General features: G+C 38.7%; 1 long non-coding RNA gene and 1 pseudogene across 1 annotated transcript; both read right to left on the reverse strand.

Annotated features, from left to right (window-relative positions):
- On the reverse strand, window positions 10,705-14,115 carry LOC109950294. The gene is made up of 5 exons (XR_002272606.1): window positions 13,874-14,115; window positions 13,039-13,151; window positions 12,884-12,943; window positions 11,031-12,470; window positions 10,705-10,951 (listed from the first exon to the last, which is right to left on the reverse strand). It is a non-coding gene; the product is annotated as an uncharacterized LOC109950294 (long non-coding RNA).
- Window positions 14,944-19,455, reverse strand: LOC109950199 (annotated as a pseudogene).

Raw genomic sequence — 20,122 nt, forward strand, 5'->3', positions numbered from 1 at the left:
AAAAAGAAGTTAAAGCGGGTAGAAGCTCTACCTAATCAAAAGAACAAATAGGGCAGTTGTTGAGATATGCTTCCCCGTATCCAAGAGGGGTGGGCTGCCCGATCTCCCTATTCAAGAGAGGTGGGTGAACTGCCTATATAGCTGTCATTGGTTCCCCACTCTGAGGAAGGAGCCTTGAAAGGTTGAGATAGATCAAGGGATTGGTTTTTTCAAAAACTTAATAACTGATGCTTTCCGTACAATGTTTCTTCCAGTTAAGGCTTAGTGTCCATTCCGACTTTCAGGAGCTGCAGAAGGGATTGCAGATTAGACCTGGCATTCTTGTCGTGTTTGCAATGTTCGTGTCATGTTAGTGTCAACCGTTAATTACGAACACGACCCATTACAATTCACGAATTACATGACCCATTTCACCCGTTAAGAAAAAGAAACTTAATAAAATAAAATAAAAGGAAACCAACATTAATGGATTATCAGTTAGATCCAAGGTTTAGAACAACATTAATAGATAATGCATACACAAAAATCAAACATTGGAAATGAGAAAATGGGTTATAATGAAAAAGTGATAAGATTCTGAGGCTTGTGCTCGATTTCATTCATTGTTTGGGAGCCCTAGCCCTCCATCTTCTTCCACAAAAGGTTCGCCATTGATTTCTATTTTGCACTCTTGAGGTAGCCTCCACAACTGCCTCCCTTGCCCTTTCAATCACAATCAAAGATAACCCATCATCTGTATTTAAAGACAAACCAAGCAAAGGCCATGAATACACAGGACAACAAAAATCCAAAATATATCAATTTAAACTGAAAATCATGAAAGACATCAACTTGAGAGGAAGAAGAAGAGTGAGAGCAATCGTACATTGAGAGAGGTTTTGAGAAGGGAGGAGAACATTTGACACAGAGATTGCAAGAAGAAGAGCAGATGAGGTTGAGATAGAGAAGGTGAAGCACTGGAGATGCGAAATGAAGAGACGAAGCATTGGTTAGGTAGGGATTTTAGGACAGTAAATTATAAAATTACCATCCTTAAAGGGTGGATTTGTGTATTCGCAAATGAACACCGAAACGACCCGTTAGCTTAACGGGTGGCTAACAGGTCAACAAGATATCAACACAACCCGATAACTCTGAATACTAAAAAAAAAAAATTACGAATTCATGTCGTGTTAACAGATAGTGTATGATATTGCCAAGTCTATTACAGATGAATGAATTTTACTCATGAGGAAAATAAAAAAGGGCTTAGCGTCCATTCCAACTTTCAGGAGTTGAAGCAGCAGCCTTGTCCCCCTTTCTACGTCGTTGCTTTGCAATTTGAAACGGGTCCTCGAACAATAAGCAAAAAAAGTATGTTGGGACCTCTCGGGCTAAAGCAGAGGTGAATACAATTGGAGCAGAGTCGCTGAACCAAACTCCTTACTATACACACTCCATCAAAAGGTCCAATTCATCCAGGGCAGCCAAATCATTATGATTCACAGAGATCCGGATCGTCTGCCTATTAAGAAAGTGAGAGACTACGCTGGATTCGTGCCCCCCTATTAGTAAGGTTCATATTAGAGATCCGACGGAGCCGGAATTCTTTATTAGAAAGGGCAGGAAATTAACATGGTGGAATTCAGCCCTCCGAGGAAAGAGTTGCTCCCATCCTACTCATTTAGGTAAGCGAAAGGGCAACCTAAAATCCTAAAGTCAAAAAAGGCAAAGGGCTACCTTCTGGGACTAGGATTGGGATGATACTAGCAAGGGCCTCCAAAATTCCCCGAATACCCAATGCACTACGGGACATTTGGTTTGGGGTACAAGCCAAATAGGCAAGAACTGTATGATTACCATTAGAGAGGTGCAAAGGACAGATGTGCCAGTTAGATGATAATAATTACCAGGGTCTGCCAGCGGTATTTGATTGAAATAGTGTGGTACTGGTACGAATGACTTTCTTTAATTAATAGCCTATCTTCTAATTCCACGAATAGATTTGATCGATTAGGTTCTTCTTCGCTTTTAAGGCTTGTTCAATCAATCTCATGGGTTCCCATGGCTCGTCTTATAGGAAGGGGGATATCCCAAGGAAGTAAAGGTAGCTTGCTTACTTAGTGCTTGCGCTAAGGCCTGATGACCTTATATTTCTTCCATACTTGCAGCGAATCTTACAAACGAGTGGAGCGTCTTTAGTGCCGCCTAAACAGTTAAATAGTGGCTTGTTTTCGAGTCCTTCGAAAAGGATACTCCTAATGGTTCCTTAATTCTTCATAGGCGTCTGAAGGGGGAGTGGTGTGAAGGCATTCTCTTGGGGGAAGCCCGCCTTATACTAAGAGAAGAGGGCGTTACTTAAGGCTGAAGCACAACCAGACTCTTGTTCTTCCTCTTCAGCGGAAAAAGAAATAAGCAGGATTCGTTTTGAGTTTAGCCCACGAAGCAGGGATATGGGGGTACGTCCACTAAGTCCAAGAAATTCTGCAGTAACGTCACTCACTCCTTCACAGGATTAAGGGATATATTTACTCCAAAAAAAGGAAACAATAAAGTGGAAGTACAGGGTTCCATTCCATAGGCAGCGAAGCAGTAATTCAGTATGCGACTTAGCTTTTGTTAAGGTAGGGTGGTGGTAAGAGTGTATCCACCTGCCCAGGCGATTCTTATCTAAGTTTGAGCGCAAGGGAGCTATAAGTCAATCAGCTGGGTCAAACTAGCTAGCCTGAGTCATGTACGGCATATGCCAGAAGGAAAAAAAAAAGAGTTGGAACTTCTTGTTCGAGTATATGCAGGATTGACTCTCCAGGTGTACCGCCCACTAAGAATTGGTGAGGTGCCGTCCCTAGCTAAATGGTTTGAGAATGGAACAACCCGCCCATCTTCTGCTGAACAGTAAGGGTAGCAAGGCCAGGAAGTAGAGATTAGCCTTCCCGCATTTCTATTCTTAGTCAATTATATTTGTCTTGTCGTTGAAGCGTGCTGCTGCTCCTATCGAGAGGTCTTACTTAGATCACATTGGGCTCGGGATGGGACAAGCCTCTCTATTAATTGGAAAATCTGAGCCTTAATCTTTCTATTCAAATTAGGGTTATAAAATATGAATATTTAGTAAGAAGCCATCCACGCCGAGGTTAACAAAGAATTGGATTTCCCATGAAAATATATTTTTTAAGCCAAAGCAAGTACATCTGATATCGATCACTCTACTTCTTAACCGAGCCCTTTGCGGCTGTCATTCCAGTTGTTGATACCATAGTAAGCAAATCAATGGATACCTTAGATAGCTAAACTCGCTCAATGGCAAAAGGTCCCAACTACAACCTTGGCAAATAAGGCAGTTTTTCTTACCCGGCCACTATAACCGTTGTTACACACATTAGCACTTAGCCCGTCGATGTCCATGTGTATTGGCTTTGGCCGGGTTATGATTGTAATGAAGTATAAACCACTCCCAGTCCCCAACCATTGGCAGACACATCTAAAAGAAAGGAGATATCTCAACTCATTCTGGAGGAGGTGTGCAAATGCAAATGGGGTAACCCCCCGTATGCCGCTTTTAAGCCTTGTTCCAACGTCCAAATGTGCCATATTCCCAAAATAAAATGAAAATAGGATTCTTGGGTAGTCATAGAGCAGTTTACTTGTTTCTAGAGGAAGTCTAATTAGCTAGTCGCATAGAGCTACTGAATTCCTCCCCCTATCGGTGGAGCTACTGTGTTCCTTCGCTCAATCGAAACGGGCTGAAATGACAACAATTTCTGGGAGCCAGTATTGGCCTAGAGCTATAACCACAACAACCCCGTGGTTGACATCTTATCTTAGCACTTTATCACCTATATAACATGAAAGGAAGAAAAAACAAGGGAATACAAGCATTATGGGGAGTTTAAAAAAAGAATATGAATATGACTCTTCTCAACTCAAGTCAAGCGAAGCGTAGTGAGGGGAAGAACTACTAGAGAAAGGCTATAGCGAGACTGCATATAGTTTGGAACCCAAGCTTACCTTATTATTATGAAAAGGGGAAGGTTTGATAAAGGAACTTTTTGCTAAATTGTTGGTCCAAGGCCCCGCTCTATAGAATGAATAAGGAGAGGCCTATTGATGACCGAGCCACTCTTATATTCCCCCCCCCCCCCCCCCCCCCCCCCCTCCCCTCTTTTTGTTTCCCTAAAAGTCCAACCATTGTACTTCTAGGGAAACAAGGTTTAAAGCCTTTCCAAAAGGGAGATAGCGGAAGGCGTTGGTAATGAGACTAATGTGGAGACCTTTCCTCATGAGGAAAAGAAAAAGGGGCAAGGCAAAAAGATCCCAAGAAAGAATTCAGTTAAGACTGAGGTAAAGTCAATGTCAAATGCAATCTAGAGTGTAAAAGCTCTTAAAAAAAGACATTTACCATAAGGCAATGGTGAGAGATGATAGGACTAATGTTGTTCTAAAGGTTGCAGGCCCTACCCCTCAGGCTAAAGCTAAGGTGACACCTAAAAAGAATCAAAAGACCTAGCCTTCGACCCCTCCCCTGGCAAGCAATTCCTTCATTGTGAGTCTATTTATAGTGCACCACACGTGCTTTAAGACGCTTTCCTGTGGCTAAGTGCTAGCATTGACAAGAGATGAGCTAAAGAGGTGGTCGGGATAAGCAGGCACGAACTTCCGTATAGCGCCCTAGTTTTTTAGTACAAGCAGCTAAGGAGGTACGACTTGCACCAAACTTGTGAAAGAATACTTGCTGAGCACCTGCTAAACAAGGCTCCTTTCAAGTCAAATGAAGATTACCAGTTCCGTAGCAGGTATCACTGCATTGATGATTTGATCCCATAGGAGGCAAAATCTATGGGTTTTTTTTTTTTAAGGAGAAGGAGTTTACTTGCTCGACCAACAGTACAGGGGAACTTGTTCCTTACAATATTCCAAGGCCCAAGAAAGGACTTTCCATTACAACCGAAAACCCGGAAGATTTAGAAGTACAATGGTTGAAAGGAGCCCAAAACAACACTAAACATAAACAAATTTATACCTTAAAAGGTCAGTCTTATCTTCATCAAGAATACTCTTCATCTGATCAGGAGGAGCAGAAAAATCATGGTAGCCCAAATCCTTCTGGTGCCCACAAAATATAAAAGAAATTAAAAAACAAGGGCCGCATGATATTTGAGTTAACACATGTTTATCGAATGATCAAAACTTCAAAGTACAATTCCAATAAAAGAAAAAAGAAAAAAAAAACATACAAAAGCCAAAAATAAAATGTTACTATACATTTAAGGAGGGCGGAGGGTGACTCAATTTGTGACAGCGTCTTTACTCTACTTATGCGTATTTACATAGGATTTAAATTTCGTCCGGAAAAGACTAGTCCTTATTTTTCGTCGGGACAAACATGTGCCGACGAAATTTCGTCGGAACAGATTTTTAGTATGTTTAGGTGTATAAATAGTAAAGCCGCATGACTATACACTGTTTTTCTTTTTTTCTTTTGTAAATAGTATAGTCGATCGTCTATACTTGGTTTTTTTTTTTCAATAAATAGCTATAATTTTTTTTATAGTATAGCCGGGTGGCTATACTTATTTTGACACATGGGAGCCTAACCACAAGGGGGGCCTCCTTTTAATGACTATAACAAGTATAGCTGACCGGCTATACTTGGTTTTTCTGACTTTTTTTAAAAATAATATTGTCGGGCTGCTGTACTCATTTTTTCTTGATATTTTGTGAAATAAGTAAACTCTCTCCCGACGAAATATCGTCGGTGGCGGTCTATGACAACAATCTTTTGTCGGATTAGACATCTCCGATGAAAGTCACCTATGCCAATGTAATTTCAATGGGAAAAGACAAACTCTTTATTTTTCACCGGGATACACATGTGCTGACAAAGCTGTGGGATGTAAAAATGCATCGGTTGGGGAGCGTTCCGCCTAGAGGGAAGCACCCAATTTCGTCAAAACAGATTTTTTTTATTAAAAATATATATATATATATAAACTTAGTATGTTTAGGTTATTTAATTTTTTAAAATTTTATTTTTAGTAATTATGATCTTCGACTTATTTTAATTATTATTTCTTTAGTGAATAATTAGTATTAAATTTTTTAATTAACTTCATGAATTATATTACTCAATCAATAGTAATTCAATTTTTCTATTTATATAGTATTGTCGTGCGACTATACTCTTTAAACATATTTTCACATTGCACCGACAATAAAAATATGGATTTCTTTGTAGGCTTAAAAATAGTATAGCCGTGCGGCTGTACTCGGTTATTTTGAATTTTTTTCCCCTATAAATTGTATAGCCATGGTTTTTACATGTATAAATAGTACAACCGTACAGCTGTACACCTTTTTCTTATTTTTTTTGTAAAAATAGTATAACCGGCCGGCTGTACTCGGTTTTTTTTCCCTTCTACAAATACTCGTTGTTTACTAAATTTTTTTATAACACGTTGGCGCCAAATCGAAAGGGGGTCAGCGCCCCCCCCCCCCCCCCCTTTTTAACGTGTATAACAAGTATAGCCGCACGGCCATAATCGAATTTTCTATTTTTTTAAAAAATAATAATAATATAGCCGGACGGCTGTACTCATTTTTTTTTTTTTGATATTTTTTAAAATAAGTAAAATCTTTCCCAACGAAATATCGTCAGCAGCAGTCTATGCCAGCAAACTTTTGCCGGACTAAACATCTCTCAACGAAAGTCACCTCTGCCGACGAAATTTCGTCGGGAAAAGACTGATGCTTTATTTTTCGCCAAGATAGACATGTACCGATGAAATTTCTTCGGAACAGATTTTATTTTTAGTATAGCCGGACGGCTATACACCGTTTTTACATGTATAAATAGTATAGCCATACGGCTATACACCTTTTTCTTTTCTTTTTTGATAAAAATAGTATAGCCGGTCAGCTGTACTCGTGTTTTATTTCTTTCTACAAATAGAATAGTCTTCTGGCTATACTCACTTTTTACTAATTTTTTTTATAAATGGTATAGACGGGCGGCTATACTGATTTTGACACGTTGGTGCCAAATCGCTAGGGGTCCCCCCCGCCGGGCTTTTAACTTGTATAACAAGTATCGCCGCACGGCCATAATCAGATTTTCTGATTTTTTTTTTATAATAATATAGCCGGACGGCTATACTCTTTTTCTTTTTCTTTTTTTGATATTTTTTAAAATAAGTAAAATCTCTCCCGATGAAATATCGTCCGCAGAGGTCTATGCCGACAAACTTTTGCCAGATTAGACATCTCTCAGTTAAAGTCACCTCTGCCGACGAAATTTCGTCGGGAAAAGATTAAAGCTTTATTTTTCGCCAAGATAGACATGTGCCGACGAAATTTCATCGGAACAGATATTTTTTTAAAATATATATAAACTTAGTATATTTAGGTTAATTAATTTTTAAAAATTTTATTTTTAGTAATTAAATATGATCTTCGGCTTATTTTAATTATTCTTTCTTTAGTGAATAATTAGTATTAAATATTTTAATTAACTGCGTGAATTATATTACTCAATCAATAGTAATTCAATTTTTCTATTTATACAATATTGTCGCGCCCCTATACTCTTTAAATATATTTCTACATTGCACCGACAATAAAAATATGAATTTCTCTGTAGGCTTATCTTTTGAGATGCCCTTTGTGAAAATCCCACATCGAAAATCCACACTCCTATAAAGGTGTTTATAAACAAAGCACTATGATGGTTTGGTAAGTGTAGTTAACATTGGAGGGTTGGGCTTATGGGCTCGGCTATAGGCGGCTCAGCTTTGATTAATAGTAATTATATTAATCAAAGACTAGGGCCTTGGGGCTCTTGGTATCTGGGGAAATTTAATTAAGAAACCCAAACGAAAATAAGTAATTTACTGGGATCCTTTTTTTCTTTTAAATATTTTCCCCGATTTTTGGTTTATCAATAAGAGTAGTTTAAGACACTCAGGCCCCGTTTGATTCACGGAACGAATTTGAGAGGAAATCATTTCCCACGTTTGGTAATGCTAGGAAAGTAACCGGGAAATATCACTTTATTTCCTTTCCCATGTTTGTTTTGAGTAGGAATGGAAAACAAAGTTTATATAAGATTTCAATTATACCCATATTAAATCAAATAAAAAAAGAATGCATTTAATGATATATTGTAGTTCTAAATTGTTAATGAGGACAAAATGGTCATGAAAAATGTTTATTTAGTATTGGCTCATTTTCCCAAACTTTCCCATGAAGAGAGAAAACAAAACCCAAATTGAGAGGATGGCTTCACTTTAATAATAAGATTGTTCCCATTACTATTTATATTGCTTTGTGGACCTTATTTCTTTCTTGCACACCATCCCCATCTTAATCTGTTACAAACACAACTTCACTCCTACCGCCATCACCAACATCATCAATACTAATAATAGGGGGAAAGAATATACTCTCAAAGTAGCAACACCTAAAATAAGTCTGTTATTCAATTTGCTGGTATGACATCTGTAGGGGACTTTTTCTTCCAACAGCTATAAAAAGGCTAGGCTACGGTAAAGGACAGACTGATGGAATTGTCCCCCTTGTCTGAGTTCAAAAATTAAGCCCCAAAAATGCTTCGAAAGGGCAGCAAAGCCTTAGGAAGTATCTTGGTAACCTTCACCAGCCAAAACAATGGCAACTTACAGGTAATTTCTTCATGCTTACAGATAAACTCTTAAGCTCAGCATGAGTGGCATATGGCATGGAAGCAAAATCAACATGAGTTTAGGACTAAGAGAAAATTTAGGCTTGCTTTGAGGGAAAATGAAGTGTTAAGGTAAGAAAGGAGAAGTTTTGTGAGAGATTTGGCTAAGAGAGAGGAAATAGAGATCAGAGTTCTTCTGGCAGCTTGATAGATGCTCTGTCTGCCAAAAGAGAAGAATGGAGAAGAAAGGTGAATAGTGCACGAGGTTGCTGGGTTTTTTGCAAGTTAGAGAGAAGGCTTGCTCTCTGAATCTGAGTTGGATTTTGTTAAGTAGGAGAAGCCTCATTTTATAGCTGCTGGAAACCACCGCTTCTCAAGAAACCCTACCCATTTGGGCTAAGCTTTTCCTCTCCTTTCTCATCTCCCTCCTTGACTCTTCCCATTTTGATGAAATCCCTTCTGTCTATTTGCACCAGATCAGAGTTTTTTTTGAAGCTCAAGGCCCCCTTTTCCCGCAGCTGTCTCAATGGCAGACTTCCATTCCCAGCCATCTCTTTTATTGCTTTCTTCCCTTTTTTCCGTGGCCAAGTCTGATGAGAAAAGGAGTTGGGATATATATATGCTAGTTCGAAGGGTGTTTCTCTCTTTGGTATCTTACACGCTAATACTCCCTGATTCCTTGGATGTTTTGGCTTTGAAACTTACTCCTTCCATGTGCTGGAACCTCCCAGCAGCTCTGTTCAATGATCATGCAGACCTTCTCTACGTGGCTTCTATTTTTTCAGCAAAGGGCTGAGGTTTTTTGTGGCTTATTTTGGGGTTTTGTATGGGCCAAGGTGGTTCCTTAAGCAAGTTGGCTATTTTTGTTAAACATTGGGCTTTTTGGTTGTGTCAATAGGCTATTTTGCTTGGGCTATTAGGCTATTTTTCTTTCTTGTGCTCACCACATGATTGGGCCTAAGAAATGGACTTGAGTCTCGAGGCTCCCAAGCAACCCCGAGACCTTCCATTTCTCGGCCCATCAATGGGCCTCATGTTGATTCATTACCATCCATACCACAACCCACTCAAGCAAGCCCCGGGCGTTTGAGTGGCTTGGGCCCACTTAGGCTTGTAGTGTGGTTGTGTGTGAAATAACGATTGCATGCTTGGCATGTTTTATTTTATCATCCTTGGGAAGGGTCGCGATGTTTAATTTTAGCATGGGTTTGTAAATCAGGCATATTTTATCTCAACTCCTAGCATGACAATTTATTTATTTAGTGTGGCACATGAACTGTAACTCGCATGTGATGGATTTTCGTGTACTTCTCTTTACGTCTTTTCTTAATAGAGCGTCGCTTTGGGCCAATAATTTATTCGGACTGGATGTCAACAACATCATTCTTTCATGCATCATCACATCTCAAAACAATACCCTCAGGGCTATCTCGAAATTCATAAAAGCGGAAATTCACTTCTGCTTAACCCATTGATGGATGGAATTAAGCTCCAATAACAAGACCATTGTTTTTCTAATAGGTACATAATTTACTCATATGCCGAATCACATAAACCCAAATATATGAAATCTTCACTTTGCTTTTCTTTTCACCACATTTTCAAGTGGAACCGGAAAAACATCCTAAATTTTTTAAAACCACGCTGCCTCTCTCTCCTCTGAGCCGTCGCCTCCTCTCTCTCTCTCTCTGTAACCTCCTCGCCCACCCGCGACCCGCGACCCCTTTGCCCACCTGCCTTTTATATGTAATATCGCATCCCCAATGCATAACTTTTATTATTATTATTTCTTTGTGAGCAAGCCACTGTTTCTATGTTAGATGTGTGAAATCAAATTTCCAATGATTACTGCATCAATATAGATCGTAGTTTTTTAGTACATTAATATATTTATTATTCATTTAACTCATATTCTGTTGATAAATTTTATCTTTTTGAAACAGAGCAATATCATTAACTCCAAAACTAAAAACAATATAAGAGAAAACAAATGGCACATATACTCCAAAGGAAACATATTATACAAAGATCAAGGCAGTTACTATGGCTGAATATCAAAACTTGCAAGGAATCGTACGGGTCCAGCTGATGCAATTGCATCAGCAACCAACTGAAGCTTCCTCATTTATGAAGTCAGCATGACTAATTTATCATTAACACTTCAAAAAATAATTTCAACCAAATAGAAACCCACAAAAGTAAGATGGAATGGAATGTAAGGGTATACCAATTTCTGAGCTGTTTTTGTTGTGTCCTTTCGAGAATGAACGAATACCATTGCCTGAGTAATTCAAAAACCTGGCAGAAAAAAGAATCAATCAGTTAAATAATCATTCTAATGCATACATTACACAAAGGAGAGACTAAGGTAAAAAACCTTCTTGTAGCATATCTCATTCTGCAATTCAATACAGGCTGTAAGGTATGCACTGTCATGTTTCCTTCTTAGACTCTGTCAAATCTAACAACTCTTCATAAAACATAATCTACATAGAACCCAATTTAGAGAAGCTCATGACAACTCTATTCAAAGCTTGATTTTTCATAACAGTAGAACAACTTACAATGACCTTCAATATGGTTCATTAGCCATATGCTTGACAATACCAGGAAAATCCAAACTATGGCCACACAGATATGAAGAAACGATAAAACTGGCTATATATAACTTAGAGAGAGAGAGAGAGAGAGAGAGAGAGAGAGAGAGAGAGAGAGAGATGTGGATGAAGAGAGAGATACCTCTGTAATGCTCAACCAGTCAAAAACAAAACCCAAAAAAACCACAACCAAAGGGAACCCTACGGCTAAACATTGACATTTGATACCTCTGTAATGTGTCTATGAAATTGATCAAAATGAAAACTTGAGCAGACAACTTTTTCTGTAACAATTCCTACTAGTTTGAACAACGGTTTAAGAAAAAACTTGTGTACAAAAGACATGATATTTACTGTCACATACTGAACAAGCTCTTATCAAAACTTGTCAAGTTAAGTGAAAAGATCAGTCACAATAAAATGAGTTAGTTTTTGACTGCAGAGCTCATACTAATGGCAAGCTGATGTGCAAAAGACTACATATTCAAGAATTCTTTTTAACCAGAATATAGAAGTTGATTAACATATTAAGACTTCGTTTTTGGACCAATACAGGAAAAAAATTGCAGAGAAGCATCAAATGAACAATTCAACATAAGCAGGATCTCAGAAATTGCAAGTAACCCATATGAATAGCATCACTGAGCAAATGTCATTCAGACTTCTGAGTACTAGAGACTTCAAATGAGATAAAAAAAAACAAAAACAACTGAAAAAACAGAAACCAAAGAATTCTATAACCATAATAGGAAACACAGTGGACCCATAATGTCAAAATCTAAAAGCATTTAATCACTTTCTATGAAAAAATAATCAATCAATGACTATCATCTGAATAAGAAGAAAGTGAAGCTGTTAAGGTTTTCATTTTCCTCTTTTGGGTAACAGTTAAAAGCACACGGAGAACTCATAATTGATAAAAGTGACCTGAGTTTCTTCAAGTTCGTTCTTAGAAAGCTGCATGTCTCCAGTAAGTTCTCTCACAGTCATATTCAATGGAGATACGCGATGGCTAAAAGTTTATGTAACTTCTGCAGCTAATGCCTGAAAAATACATGATAATAAGTAACAAGCCACTATTTCAATGCTTACTCCCCCAAAAACTCAGAAAATAAAAAAAAAGGAAAAGAGTTATGTAGGGTGGATACCTTCATTGGCGCAATATAATCTATCTAAAATTCATCTTTATGCAAGTAACCGTCTTTGAAGTGCTGTCCAATCTGCCACAGAAAATGCCAACTCACTATCTAAATCTCATAATGGATGATACACTAGCATACTGAATATTTTCAAAAACTAAATAGGTTGAATTCAACATGAAAAGTACTATGAGTACATCACCATGACATAAAGGGACTCGAATAACTAAGGCAGCCAAAAGCTTAGTTTCCTTGCTTTATTTTGCAATCTGATATCTTTAACACACTAACCCTCCCAGAAAAATCTAGACAATACCAGCTCATATGACATTACATCCATTCCCATGCAATTTTAACTATGCAATTAACCCAGATTAACTCTTATACAATACAAAAAAAAATGTGTGAATTTGAGATCAGGCCAAAGTAGTGAGAGAAAAAGTATGATTACCAAAAATGAATAGAGACCCAGGAATAGCCAATCATTTGCATACCTCATGTAGAAAAGAAATCATAGCTATGTTTGTTTGGCCAGCTCCTGTTGGAGCACAAACCTGCAAGTAAATGAAAATCACATTCAAGCATATCATATCAGCACTTTCACTGCAATGGTTTGGTATTCACATAATCAACAGAATAAATAACTTACTAGTATATTTTCATTAGTGCAATAAACAGTATGAAATATGCAGCTCTGAATACAGTTCAGAGACTTATATCCACGAAAAGCAGCCTGAGCGAATTCATCTTCGTTACCTCAATCTGACAGCATAAGACAGTAAACAGAAATAGAGGTCAGGAGGTGATAAAAGAAATAGCAGGCAAGGACAATCCTATTTGTTTAACCACCAGAAAACTTGCAAATTATTATGGCTAGTTTGTCATAGAACTCCCAATTGCATCACAAACACCATACTGGAAATATATGTTCATACAATTATCTTAGAGCTACAAAGAATTTCATGCTCAATATAATTTCCTAAAGAAAGTACTATCCAGAGGCTTATACCTGTCACATACATTCTATCCAATCCCTTTCCCCTGTTCGAAATCAATATCAAATTTGTATAAGATATAGTTTGGTTTGGCCTGTGCATGTTCAGATGCAAGCAGAACAATAGTCTGTGGCCTGTGCATTTGCTGACAACATAAATCAAAATACTGAAAGAAAACCAATCCATGGAAAATGCATCCATTTATTGGAATTTATATACCACGCACCAAATATTCCACCCAAATTTAAATCTATTTCTTTTTTCTACTTACAGTAATTGAAAGTTCTATTGAAAAGGATGAGTTTTCAAAGTCATTCTTAATTATCAAAACAATCCAAAACTATATATTCACAAGGTTTGAACAAGCAGAACAAAGTTGTTCTGCATAAACTTGTGGTGGGCAAAAATGAGAGCAAAAAGAAGACAGATTCATGACACCCAAACTTCTAAGTAGGTTAGCGTACGTAGTGGATCTGTCCAATCACTTACTTCAAGGGCATGGCTCAATTCTCGTCTTCAGCTTCTTGTGAGAGCAACCAGGAGAGTTACTCAGACTCCTGGCCCAATTGGTACGAGCATTTCTGTAGTGGGGTACTTCCTCTTACGGCCACCCCTTGGCCTTGACCGGAATTTCTCATCAGCCTCTTCAAAATCCCCCTGCAATTCAAAGCAATAATGTCCCACATATGAACTCATAATGTGGCATTCCCTGGAAAGATGCTTATCCCAAAATCCATGCATACACATGACGCCCAGTCTTCTCATGCTTATCTCTCACATGCTTGTTTGCAATTCAAAGAAATAGTTTTCTAATTTTTTTTAAAGAAATATGGCTATACTCGGTTTTTTATAAATTTTTTTTAAAAAAGAAATAGTATAGCCGGCCGGCCATACTTGGTTTTTTCCAACCTTTTGAAAAATAGTATAGCCAAACGGCTTTCTAATTTTTTTCAAAGAAGTAGTATAGCCATGCGGCTATACTCGGTTCTTTCTAATTGTTTTTTTTAAATTGGCCGCTATTTTTATTTTTTTTCATAAATTGCATATCCGCAAGGCTATACTAGCTTTTTAAATTTGTTTAAAGAATTAGTGTTGATGCTCTTTTTGGGAGGGTCAACTTAGATAGAGGTGGAATGGTGGATGATGGGTGAAGGTGAGAACCTTCAGTATGTGTGTGAATATTTAGACAAGCGATAAATATATGGAAGACGAGATATACGTAGTTCACCCTTAATGAATGGGCTACGTCCACGAAGAAGTATGTTCTCATTATAATAATGTATGTTTACATTTGTACAAATGGATTAGACCCAAATATAAAGATAACAAGTGAGAAGCCCAGCCCAGTGATGGGATCCCCTCCTAAGTGGAGAGTGGTCTCCTCTTATAGGTGAGGGGGAGTCTTCACTTCTTGTAGTTTTCCGATGTAGGACTCCTCTTGCTTTGCTTAGAGTTGTGACTTGTGGTAATGCTTCTTTGGCTAAGGTGATGACCTCTCAAAGCATGGCATGTGGATGATCTAGCCTAGCTAGTTGCTCAGTCAGTTACGGTACTAACAATTAGTATAGCCGAGCGGCTATACTCTGTTTACTACGTGTCACATCTTCAATAGTAACTTCTTGCCTCTCCGACAGAAAAGCCAATACCAAGTTTAAATCATTCCCCAAAAACAAATATTTTCAAATTTCTAACCTTTTTCTTAATCTTCCTGCCTGGAAGACCCTTGACTTCTTCTTGCTTGGGTTCCGAAATGCCACCACCAACCCCGATGTAGGACTCCTCTTGCTTTACTTAGAGTTATGACTTGTGGTAATGCTTCTTTGGCTAAGGTGATGACCTCTCAAAGCATGGCACGTGGATGATCTAGCCTAGCTAGTTGCTCGGTCAGTTACGGTACTAACAATTAGTATAGTCGGGCGGCTATACTCTGTTTACTACGTGCCACCTCTTCAATAGTAACTTCTTGCCTCTCCTACAGAAAAGCCAATACCAAGTTTAAATCATTCCCCCAAAAACAAATATTTTCAAATTTCTAACCTTTTTCTTAATCTTCCTGCTTGGGTTCTGAAATGCCACCACCAACCCCGAGAGAGAGAGAGAGAGAGAGAGAGAGAGAGAGAGAGAGAGAGAGAGAGAGAGAGAGAGAGAGAGAGAGAGAGAGAGAGAGAGAGAGAGAGAGAGAGAGAGAGAGAGAGAGAGAGAGTCTGTGTGTGTGTGGGGGTAATGAAATACAAACATACACTGGTACATACATCTATACACCTATTTACAGTATTACCTGAAGAAGTAGCTCCATCTCCACCAGAAGATATACTAGTAGACTGCAACTGGTTGGCTACTTTAGCAGCTTCCTTCGCATTAGCCTCTGCCCAAAATAAAAACAATAATTAATTTACTAAGAAAAAAGATGATTTATTAAAGGCAAAAAGTCATTTTAGGTCCCTGTGGTTTAACACTTTTACCACTAAGGTCCTTGTGGTTTTAATTTCGTCACTTTTGTCCCTATTGTTTCAATTTGAACCAATTTAAGGACAATTCCCAATTTCTGATACTTATTGAGGGGCATTTCGGTCCAAACTTGTAGCACCTCCCCAACCACCCTACAGCCCCTCCAAAAACTTATCTCTGTTGTAAACCAGCAACAAACAATGCTCCATTTGAATTTTTGTTGATAAAAATTATGGACATCTATACATAAACATCAACTAACAAAATCATAATCGAGTGGGTCTTAGGATTACACAAGGGAGATACATTTCTTTTCTTTTCTTTTTTCTAAACCCAAAGAAAAACTCACAATTATAATCGTAATCCATCTCATTTCTTCATAAGGGATGAAGGTAATCTCCAGCCAAAAAAGAAAAACAAGGAAGCCAGAGCAAGTCTACTTCGGTCTTTTATAAGCTTCATAAAAGTAGCCTAGGATTACAACAGCATCATCAATTGCAGCTCTTACTGCCCCTTGTGCCAGTGTCACTGTAATGACCCAAACTTAAAATTCATATTTAATGAGTAATTTATTATGCGGAAAGACAATTTTGCCCTTGGAATAAATTATGAACGACAAGTTGACTTTTTGACCGAAAAAGAATTTGACAATTTCACATACACCTTGTGTAGAGCACGACGACACGAGTTCATAGACACGAAGTGAACTCGAATCGGAGCTTTAACGAAGAAAATACAATTAAAATATCACGAAGGGCAAAACGGTAATTAGGAAAATCAGATTTTTTTTATAAACCTCATCTCTCTCTCTCTCTCTCTCTCTCTCTCTCTCTCTCTTGCGAATTCCCCTCCCCGACAGTTTTTTTTCTTCGCTCGCCGTCGCCGCCACAGACCACCACCGGCCACGAGACCGGTCTTGTTCGAACCATCAGCGCCTCCTCTTCTCGTCCCACCCGGTTTCCGTCGCCGTCAACCACTCCAGCCGCCGGAAACTGCCGAAAATCGAACGGTTGTGATCGGAATTTCACGGCCGTGGTTCTCCCTCGTTTCTCAACCAAATCGGACGAGCCAGGTATGGATTTTGACCTTCTCAAGCTGTTCTAGCTGCCTGTTGGGTAGGAATTACTCGGTTCTCAGTGTTGATAATGAATTTTTGCATTGGAAATTTGGCCGGTTTTCGACCTCCGTGTTCGGCCACTTCCGGTCAGTTTTTGGGGTTGGTCCAAGAACAAAAGTGGTTCCAAATATGGTGTTATACCTAGGATAGGAGTTTGGAGCCTTGGTTTTGCGATTTTCCGGCGATGCGTTATCGCTTTGGACACCCATCGCTGCCGACGCGTGCGGCGGCGCATGGGCGAGGGTGGTGCCATGACACTGTGTTCTGATGCGATCCTTAGGTCATCATGAGCGCATAAGAATTCGCGGATCTCAATTTGGATACCGTTTGAGCCTCGAACGGATTTTCCATATTGTGCGATTATTGGGTTCAATACTGTTGAGCCGTTGGATCGTAATCAATTTTAGATATGTTACTTTAGCTAATTTCAAAAACGTGTAGGATTCAACGGATCGTAAATCGGAGTCCCGAATACTCCGAAAACGCGAACCCCAGGGCTAGGGTTTAAAAATTATGCGATTACAGGATCGTGATTAATCCGATCGTCCGATTGACACCAATACCCTCGGGACATGTGTCCTAGATATATTGGACCTTCTAGCGGCATCCGGATCATATTGTGAGGTCATGGACCCGTGGGGTTCCGGATTGACGTTTTGGACTTTAGCGCTATTTGTGTCCCAAGATACCGCTAAACTACCCCACGTGGAAGGAAAGCTGTTATGGACATAGGGATCACTTTAAATTGATGCACGTACGTTTAGGAGCCGGGGGTAGGGTTTTTACTTTGATACTATATTGTATTAATAGAATATTATGGTCATTGAATCAGCCACCCGGGCACCAGTTGACCTGCAAGAGGGACCTTCAAGAGGTCCAGCGAGCTCAGACTATCAGTGAGTGGACTCTTTGTTTTAATAAATGAATTTAAGCAGTTCAGTTTCAGTTATCAGCTGTTTTATTCTATAAAATATTTTATATTGCATACTGCCGAGTGAAATTTCCTTTAAAGCTTATAGGAACAGATATTCTCGTTAATTATCAGATAATTGGCAGTAGAAGTTTAAAGGTTACAGAAAGTTAATATTCAACAGATTTTCTTCAGAAACTTTATCTTTTCTTAAACCATCTTGTACCCAGATATTAAATGTTGCCTTCGGTTTAGTCAGCATGCTTGACAGTTGCCCCACGAGTTCCTTGGTTCTCGCACTCGTGTGGAGCGAGTAATGCGGATAAAGGTGGACTCCGGTTCCCTGAATCCTGCGAGTTGCGGCTCGGACTGACTTCATGTCACTGAGACCTGCGAGTATGTGTCACCCATGGTGATGCAAGGAATTGACGGATATAAGGATTTGACAGAAATAGGGGTACACCTAGGTGGTAGTTTTCAACTGTTTTCAAATGTATAGTTATATACATGCATTGATTTCAGAAATAAAGAAAATAAGCTAGTTTGTATAACTGTTTTTACAGTGGGGTTAGTATGTTCATATGGTATTTTCTAAACTTTATTTTTGGGTCCACTTACCCTTTTTGTTGTTTTGCGCCCCCAGGCAGTAAACGTGCACAGGAATCCACCACCGGGCCACTTCCCATCTTCCGCGCCTTTCTTCTGATGTAGGATTTTGTTTTTGTAAAAAGATTCACTCTTTTGTAAATTTAGTAGTCGCTCTGATGTTTTGCCCTAGACTGAGATTTGAACTGTTGGAATGTATATATACATATGCTGGCAGTTGGTTATATATATATATATATATACTTGTTTTGACAGGTGTAAATATTTTGGTATTGAGTCAGTTACAAGGGAAACTCTGCCGGTTTTTCAGTAGAAGTCAACCTTATGCCAGGTGTCGGACACGCACAGGGTCTGGCTCGGATTCCAAAGTGGAATTTGGATCGGGTCCTGTCAGTCACAAGCTTTGATAGTTTCTTATTATGTAATTCAACATAATCTCTATATAAAAAATTTATTAATGAAGGTTGTATAATGGTACCTCTCTTTGTACATCTCCAAGGAGCATTGTTTGTTGATGGTTTAGACAATGGGATTGTCAATGTTTACAACAGGGAGGAGTTTTCGGAGTGCAAGTGGCGGTAGAGGTGGTTGGGGAGGGGCTGCAAGTTTGGACTAAAATGCCCCTCAATAAGTATCAGAAATTGGGAATTATCCTTAAATTGCATCAAATTGAAACCACAGGGACAAAAGTGACGAAAATTGAAACTACAAGGACTTTAATGGTAAAAGTGGTAAACCACATGGACCAAAAGTGAATTTTTGCCTTTATTAAATACAGCAAGTGAAGAAAACAAAATAGAGCAATCATAAGAAAATAATAGGGGATTAAAACTGAATAGAAGAAATTAGGGTTTGGGTGCAAAGTAGAACCTTTAACGAGATCCAGGTAAAGGTCGGGGGCGTTTTGGATCAACCAGTGCTTGCATTTCTCGAAATAGGCCCGAATTCACAGTATTCTATAGGCAAACTGCACACTGCACACTACAGTATGTGAACCGCTCTCTCTCTCTCTCTCTCTCTCTCTCTCTCTCTCACACACACACATTGGGAAAGATGAAACACATCGTTTTGACCACGCAATTACTGAATTGAAGACGGTGTTTGTGGTTTCCTGATGACGATGAGATATATGTCTTTGTTGAATTACGAGTGTAGATGTCGTAGCCCCAATACGGTGCGTTTCATCAATTGGGCCCACCATATAACGCTATCATGTATCTGTATCTGTTTCTGTTTATGTTTTCTTGGGCTGGGTACACACACATGCTTGAAATAAATGAGAAATATTTTTGAAATTTGTACCAAAATTGTGCATAAATTCCCTAAACTTTTTCTTTCAACAATGGGCGGGAGAGGACGTTCGAGCTTGTGAGAACCTGTAAATATATATATATAAGGCTTTTTATCACAAATGGTCCTTCACGTTTACGAAATTATCACGAATGGTCCTTGAGATTTTTTTGTGACACTAATAGTCCTTAACGTTTGGGCTTTTTATCACAAATGGTAGTGTGACTAAGGGGGGTGTGTCCAATTCAAACTTTTAGTGACTTTTATAGAGTTTAAAAGTCTGGAGGTATTCAATGTAGACTTTTTAGTCTAGTGGTATTGACTTTTAAAAAGTATTTAAAAGTTTGGTGGTATTCAATTGTGACTT

This window comes from Prunus persica, chromosome G7 (genome assembly GCF_000346465.2).
Source record: "Prunus persica cultivar Lovell chromosome G7, Prunus_persica_NCBIv2, whole genome shotgun sequence".
Lineage (NCBI taxonomy): Eukaryota > Viridiplantae > Streptophyta > Magnoliopsida > Rosales > Rosaceae > Prunus > Prunus persica.